Below are 8530 nucleotides of genomic sequence, written 5' to 3'. Positions count from 1 at the left end.
CCCGCTCCCGGCGCGCGGTGGGGCCAGACTGCCGCCTGCTTTCCGCGCCTGCACACTGCGCCCTGGCGGGTCGGCCGCACTGCGCTGCGGCCCCGAGGGCGAGCGCGGTTACGGACGCCCCCCCCACTCTCCCCGCCCTGGGGCTGAGCGTGGCCCTCGCTAGCCTCATCTCACACCCACGTACACACAGGGACACAACCTGATGAGCGAGCCCGGGCGGACACACCCAGAGGCGCAAGAAAGGCTGCTACTCACAGGCCACCAACTTTAACCTGAGAGACTGGGTCAGTCTCACTTCTCCTAAACCTCTCCCTCTAATCCGGAACCAAATTATCTCAAGTGGGTCAGGGGTTGTAGTTCTGGGACTTTCTTTGTTTAATGTGGTGAGGTCTTGGACACATTGTCATTCCTTAGCGAGTGTGGGAGACGGGGTCTCTAGCCCTATCACCTTGCCCTCCAGCTCTCTTCCAGCTAGATACACACAAAACCCGTGGTTAAGTTCAAACACTGGGTTTTGATCTGGGGAGATGGAGGTGGAGCAGAGTTACTGGAAAACAAAAGAAGTCCTAAATTATAAGTCCTAAATTAATGGAGCTTTTGAGTGTTTTCACCAGTCCTGACTCATTCATTTCTACAAAATCCAGTTACAATGCTCTTCAACAAATAGAAGATTCAGCTGTCAAAAAGCATGGGATACAAATACAAAACGGTAATACGCATAAATCATAGTAAGTGTTGATCCTTCTGGAATGTGGAGCAAATATTTATTCATTCAACAACTAGGTACCAAGTGCTTACTTTGTACCACATACCAGCTAGGCACAATGTGAAAGACAGGGAGCATAAACAGGGAATATTTTTAGTAGGTGTCCTACATAAACCACATAGTCACAGCTAATGAGTCTAATCACAAACTGATAAGGAATCACTGGAGGGGGGGAGGTGCTTCTAAAGGAATCCATGACAAAGGAATCAGACCAGACTGGTGGGTGAGGGCAAGCTTCCCTGAGAAAGTGACAAGAGTTGAGATTCTGGAGGAGGAAGTTAAGTAGCCAAGTGGGTGGGGTACTGCTCCCAGGTAGCCCCAGGTGCCCCTGGCATCCATAGAGCAAGCCTGCATTGAACAGCAAACCAGAGCTAGAGTTCTGGGTTAAGACCAAATACTTGCCCTTCATTCATTCATAAAGCAAATGTGACTCTTCCTCCGGCTTTCAGAGCCTCTCCAAAGATGCCGTGTGGGAGAGGAGAGAAGGGAGTAGTAGCATTTGCTCAGCACCCTCCCATTTATCATCTAACCATGGAGTTGTGACTCAGATCATACAGACTAGGAAACTAAGCAAGCTCAGGCTTCCACTCCCCCATCCTCAGGAATGCTCAGAGACAGTGTTTTTCTCCTCAAGTCCTCCTCCATACACAAAATAGATGGCATTCATTGTATCTGTGAGGTAGTTTTTCCCCACTGTTGTTGGTATTTGTATTTCCTAATATCATCCTGCATGGCTTTGTAAGTAAACTGATTAGGACACAGAATTTTCTACTTAAAAACAGGGGGCACCTGGGCGGCTCATTTGGTTAAGCATCTAACTCTTGGTTTCGGCTCAGGTCATGATCTCCCGGTTTCGTGAATTTGAGCCTTACATGGGGCTCTGTGCTGACAGCACAGAACCTGCTTGGGATTCTCTCTCCCTTTCTCTCTTCCCCTCCCCTGCTTATACTGTCTCTGTCTCTCTCAAAAATAAATTCTAAAAACTTAAAAAAAGACCCATAGCCATCTTTCAGAAGAGTGATAACAAATGATTTAATTTGGCAAATGCACTCAAGATCCACTTTGGTTCATCATGGCCATGCCTATACATAATTTCTTTGGGCCCAATTTGAAAGAAGGGAGCTGTTCTTAACCCTATTAGACCATCACCTCCTTTTGCAACTAGTATTTTTAATACTTCTTTACTACCCTGCAATGAAATTCATAGATAGTATTAACTGCCTATGCACATTTCCCAAGAAGTCAATATAATGCCCTAGTTATATAATAAAGGAAAAGTAAAAGAAAATAACTTGTAATTAATTTTGTATTAGAAGACAAGAAATAGTAAGGTACTTATACTTGTATATGGAACCTTTGTGAATGAGAGAACTGTAAGTGCAGACTGATCTGCATGTGTTGTAGTAGCAACTCAGATATTAACATTGGTGTTATCAGAAGTGACATGATTTTGTGAAAGGCTGAACAGTTTTTGGTCAAGTTCCAGACAAAATAAAGAGCAAATGGTTGGGCTAAATTTATTGATGTGGGTGCATTTACCATAAAGCCTGGATTTAATGTGTTAATTCACACATTGAAAGTGACTCTAACAATTTGTTTAAGTGGTTAGCTAAAATTGGTGGTCTGTGTTCGAGGAGACTGAGATGCAAAAATGTGCCTAGTCTAATGTAGAGGAAGAAATCCAAAGTTCATGGAGATGGCATGTTGGAGTGATTTTATGTATAATGTGTATACCCAACCCTAAACTATATACCCCTAGAGACCCAGATGATGGTCTTTACACTAAGGCACTGAAAAATATATTAGATTCTTTTAAATTTTTTTTAAGTTTTTATTTATTTTTGGGAGAGAGAGACCGTGTGAGCAGGGGAGGGTCAGAAAGAGAGGGAGAAACAGAATTCGAAGACAGCCTCCAGGCTCTGAGCTAGCTGTCAGCACAGAGCCTGACGTGAGGCTCAAACCCATAAACTTCGAGATCATGACCTGAGCTGAAGCCAGACGCTCAACTGACTGAGTTACCCAGGCACCCCTGAAAAATATATTTGAAAGGGGAACACCAAAAAAAGCTCTGCAGTACTGGATTTGATGGTGGAAGATGCTTCTGTTGGAATTGCTCCCTGATTTACAGGACAGTGGGATTCTGGGATTGCAATAGCCAAGTGACAGCACTTACCTGGCAGGAACGGGATGGACATATTTACTGCAGTGGGCAGCAGGGGCCACGTAGCACTCAAAGGTCTTGACCTACGGGTATATTTTACTAATGCCCTGGATGGCCCTAGGAATGAAATAGGTGTACAGCCTTCTGAAATATTCCTTGATCTCTGTACCAGGCAAAACTAGCTCTGCTGCCTGAAACCTGACTTGAGCCATCCAAATGAAAAGTCATCCTTTTCAACCAGTTTTCATATCTCAGTCAGTACACAGAGCCCCTTGATTGAAAGGGAGGCTGATTCCCTTAAGGAGGACCTTGCAGCATTTCCAGAAATATACATGACAAATCTTCATCCAAGCCTTCCCTAAAGGAACCTGATGTCATTTATTAGAGTGAGTGTGCACTGGGAAAAAGGAAATACCCAGATATGTCAGGGACCACTTGATACTGTTTCTGAATTCATGCTAATTCCCAAGGGTCCAAAATATCACTGGGTTCACCAACCATTTTGGAAATTTATGGTAGTCAGGTGATAAATGTAGTTTTCACCCAAGTACAAATCACCATGGATCCAGTAGGTTTGCAGGCCAGCCTGTGGTTATTGCCTCAGTTCTTAAATATATAATTAGAAAAGATATACGAAGTAAGTGGCAGAATTCTCATATTACTTCTCTGACCCACACAGTGAAGGCTATTGTAGTAGGGAGGGCTAAGTGGAAGCTTCTGGAAATTCCTCTTGCTATCAGGAGAGGAAACCAAATCCCTGGAGAGACGTGGAACTTAGTGCCAGCATAAAACACAGGGATGAGGCGGCAGTAGTGATACTATCACTTCCCCATTCGATTCACCTACTTGCCGTATGCATGGCTGATGAATCTTAGAGAATTACTCTGAATTGTTGTGAACTTAATCAGATGGTAAAGCCAGTTGCAACTGCATTCTATCCATGCTCTTCCCTGCAGCAAACAACATAATCCCAGGGACCTGGTGTAATCTACAGATACGGCAAGCGCTTTTTTACCTATTCCAGTTTGCACCAAAAACTGTTTTCTTTTCTGTGACAAGGCCAACAGTTCACAGTCTTTATGGGATGTAAACTGTCCTGTTCTCTGCCATAATCTAGTCTGCAGAGAATTTGATGACTCCAGTAAGACATCGAGGGGCAATCCTGAGAACCACTGTACCGGAGTGATAGTAGCCTATGATTTCAGGAAATCTGCCCAATTTACTGTATCACATTTCCCAGGGTTTTATTTACTTAATTTCTTCCTCTTAAATTTTCATAAGTATAGACACAAATTGTATATGTATGTCTATATATTTATGGGTGTGTGTATATATATGAATGTACATGCATATATACATATGTGTCTATATGTACATTAACATGTAAACATATGGTGCCGTGGTGTCCCATCCAGTTTCCACCTTGGGTACCAAAGCCCATATCCCCCAGCTGCTGGGAGTATTATCTGCTAGCAGCTGCTTGAAGTTAAGTCTTCCCCAAGGCGTTGACCTCAGCCAAAAATAACTGCCTCAACCAAGGCTACAACCCCTCCGTGGAGGCTACACATCAGATGAGTGCAAGAATATAAAGGCGAGGCCCCTTAGCCTCAATTGAGGACATCTCTGAAAGGACTTCTTAGCTCCAGAGCACCCCCCTCCACTGGCCAGGCATCAGCTGAGGCCTATGCTGTGACGCACTGAGCACTGCAGATCGACTCCCTCTGGCCAGTCAGTTCCCACAGCGCCCCTCAGTTCCCACAGGTGGTGTTCCTAATAGCATTGCAAGTCTCCACTTCAGAGACCGTTTCCTGAGGAACCCCCCAAAATAATCATGTGCTTTGACTTTGCTCCGGTGGTTTAGATAGTTCATCTCATTTATAAATAAATCAGAACCACCTTCTGGCCCAGCTGAAAACCCCAAGCAGAGCTATGTAAATGATTGCTGAATGAGATTAAATTTTGGATGAGGTTACCTCACTATCTCAACTTGCAGACTCTTCTGTCAATTGTGGCCTTTGACTGAATGGTTAAGATACAGGGGGTCCAAGGGTATCTTGGGACTAGCAAGTGATCCTCACAAAGCATAACCAAGGGCCTGGCAATCTAGGCTAAGGAGATAAGAACATTTCATCAATGTAATTCATATATATATATATATATATATATATATATATATATAATTTAACTCCATATATATCATACTTCCTGGACCCTAAACAGCCAGGGAATTTACGTTTATGCCAGTTTTTTAGTAGAAAATAGTGGGAAGATGAAATACTTCCACCCCATCAAACGGTCCATATTCAACATGTCAACGTATTGGAAAGCACTTTATAAGAGTACCTGGTACAAAGTGCAAGATGAATATTAACTGTTACATCTATTGTGTTCAAACATGAAAAGATGCCATCTTTGAAATAAAGAAATATGGTAGGGTTTTTAAAACAAATATTATAGGGGCGCCTGGATGGCTCAGGCAGTCAAGTATCTGGGTTCAGCTCAGGTCATGATCTCACAGTTTCAGAGTTTTAGACTGCATCAGCCTCTCTGCTGTCAGCATAGGGCCAGTTTCAGATCCTCTGTCTTCCTCTCTCTCTGCCCCTCCCCCATTCGTGCACACTCTCTCTCACAAAAATCAACATTTAAAAGAAAATCATTTAAAAAAATAAAGTACATATGATAAAGTTATTTTTGGTGGTGATTTCTTGGAAGTTATGTTCTTTATTGAAAACAGAAAATGCCTTCCTTGAGTCTTGGTCTTCACTGTCCTTGACCGCACAGGTATGATCAATAGCATTTAGTTAAGTATTTCATACTTTTATTTGCTAGTATTCATCCACTGTATTTAATGGTCTTATGAGTATCAGTCTTCTAAAATCTATTATATTTTATGTTTCCCTCAGTATATTAGAAACTCCTAGTGGGCATGAGGCAGGCTGTATACTTCTTCGCTGTCCCACATAGTGCTGGCTGTTAAGTAAAATTTCAATAAATAATGGCAAACTATCTGATTTTAAGAGCATGCAAGTGGAGGAAGTATAGCTGGGAACATAATAATTCTACTCAATATCTAGTATGTTTTTTCTTTACCTACTGAAAGTCCCACTTCTCTACCCAAAGTGTAAAATTCAACAACACAAAATAATTCCAGAAGTAGAACAGAGCCAAGTGGAAAGAGCTAAATTTCTATAATAATTTGGCAATAAAGTATTTAAATTTTTCCTGTGAGGGATTGCTAAAATTAATATTGAATTTGCTCTGGGTTAAACCTTCCATTGTTTACTGTGTTTTTTTAAATTCTATCCTGTTTGTTTTAAGACAGCTTTCTTAGAAAAACAAATAAGAAACAGTAGAGGGTGAGAAAGTAATATTTCTGTTAGAAGACGAAGTGAGAGGGATAAAGAAGAGAGGTGAAGGCGGTGGAAGCCTGAGGCTCCAGTAGGAGAGGAATAACCCCAGCAGGGCACTTTAATGTGCAATGGCGGTCCTTCAGCCTGATTGGGACACTAGAATCTGAGGCACCGTTCTCAACCTCCTGCTAGAAAAATGATCATGCAAATTCACAAAATTTGCTAACTCTTCTGCTTCACTTGTCAAGCTTGTCAAAAAAAAAAAAAAGATGTAGCTTTTCTTTATCTCCACTTTATTATGCCATCAGCCCTCTCTAACTCCCCTGAGCCCACTCCCCTGAAAACACAGCCACTTTGAGCAACTCCACTCTGGTACAACATGACACATTCTAGTTGGAGCGCAAAATGCATTTCTGTGTCATAGCCCAACCATATTTCTCCTGATCTCCAGACCCACCCAAGTGACCGTTTCTCATTCAGATGCTTCAAAATCACCTCAACTCAGTATGTCCAAAAAGGAATTAATAATATTCTCCTAGGGGGAACCTGGGTGATTCTGTCATTAAGCATCTGACTTTGGCTCAGGTCAAGCTGTGCCTTGGGTGAGCACAAGCCCCACTTCAGATGAGCCCCACTTCTCTCTCTCTCTCTCTCTCTTTCCCTCTTCTACTCCCTCCCTCTTTCTCTCTCTCTATCCCTTTGCCCCACCTGGGATTCTTGCTCTCTCTGCTCCTCACTCATTTGAACTGTTGAGCCCAGATTACAGAATCCCAAAATCCTGAGACTACCAGGGAACCAAAGACATGTATGCAAAGGCAAAGGGCATTTATTCGGGCTTAAGCTCAGACCCTCAGACTTCACCAACGCAGTGGATCTGTGCTGAGAGCCCCGAACAATAGCAGGGTAGGGTTTTATGGGTTTTGGAGAGGGGAAGGTACAAGGGTTGGTGACATAGACACAGCAATCCAATCATGGTTATACATTAGCCCAGCAACAGTCTCAACCATATAGAATCTTTAAGGTGTCCATTACAATTGGTGGGACCCAATCATAACACCTTGAATACCTTTGAAATATCCAATTGTGGGGTGAGTTGAGGGCCCCCACATGGGGTTTAGGTGAGCGGCAAGCCATTGGCTAGTTAACACTGAGCCACTATCTAAGATTCTGCCCCTAAGCCCCCCAACCTCAGGAATGTTATACATCTCTTCTAGTTTTCCCTGATTGGGTGTAGTGGAGATACTTTCCTTTTTAGGTAAAAGTCTGACCCTGCTTGGAGAAAACAAGACTCCAGCCTGCTGTTTCTGGGAGAATCTAAAGCCTGTCATGGCGTCAGCCAGGCCTTTCAGAACCCTCTCTCTCTCTCAAAAAAAAAAAAAAAAAATCATCATCATCATCTTCTTTAGCTGAACTCAGGTCCTCTTCTTGTATTCCCCATTTCAGTAAATGACATCACCATGGACCTAGTCTGGTATAAGAATGAAAGCTGAAGCTTATCCAAGTCTGATCAGTTCTGTTTTCATCATCTCTCTTAAATCTATCACTTATTCCGGTCCCAATTTCCAGGACCTCACTTCAGACTGTTCTTAATATTTGCCTGCCTTTCTGGAACCAGCCTCCTATCTGGTTTCCCTGGATCCGTTTTCCACCCCAGTGGCTATACAGTCTTTCTAAAATGCAAGTCTGATCAAGTCACTCCCCTTCAATGGTTTTCCTTTGCCTTCAGGCTATTTACCAACATTTTGGCATACAGTAAAACCTTAGATTGTGAGTAACTTGTTCTGTGGGTGTTCCACAAGATAAGCAAACATTTCTAATAAATTTTAACTTGATAAACGGGCAACATTTTGAAATAGGAGTAGTACGTGATGCCAAACATCACATGATCACAATTGAGCCAAGGGCTCTTGATAGTTGCTTTGATATACAAGTGCTTTAGATTATAAGCATGTTTCCAGAATGAATTATGTTCACAAACCAAGGTTTTACTGTACTCTGCTTTCAAGATCCTCCTCTCTCCCCACCTACCATTCTTCTCACAGGGAAGCCACATTGCTCAACTCTGGAAGGTGCCATTTATCTTAGCCTCTGTGAATCGTGACTGCTGGGTAGTGAGTACACAACGTGTGAGACTAAACATGGCAGCTCTGCATCTTTATCACACTTTATACACTGCGAACAACAGCTTTTCTGATGCATCATATTTCTTCTCACTTTGAGCATTTGCTTACTTCTGTTTCCTGCCTATAATTT

Source organism: Suricata suricatta, chromosome 3, assembly GCF_006229205.1.
Source record: "Suricata suricatta isolate VVHF042 chromosome 3, meerkat_22Aug2017_6uvM2_HiC, whole genome shotgun sequence".
Lineage (NCBI taxonomy): Eukaryota > Metazoa > Chordata > Mammalia > Carnivora > Herpestidae > Suricata > Suricata suricatta.
Note: the sequence above shows the minus strand (reverse complement) of the source record.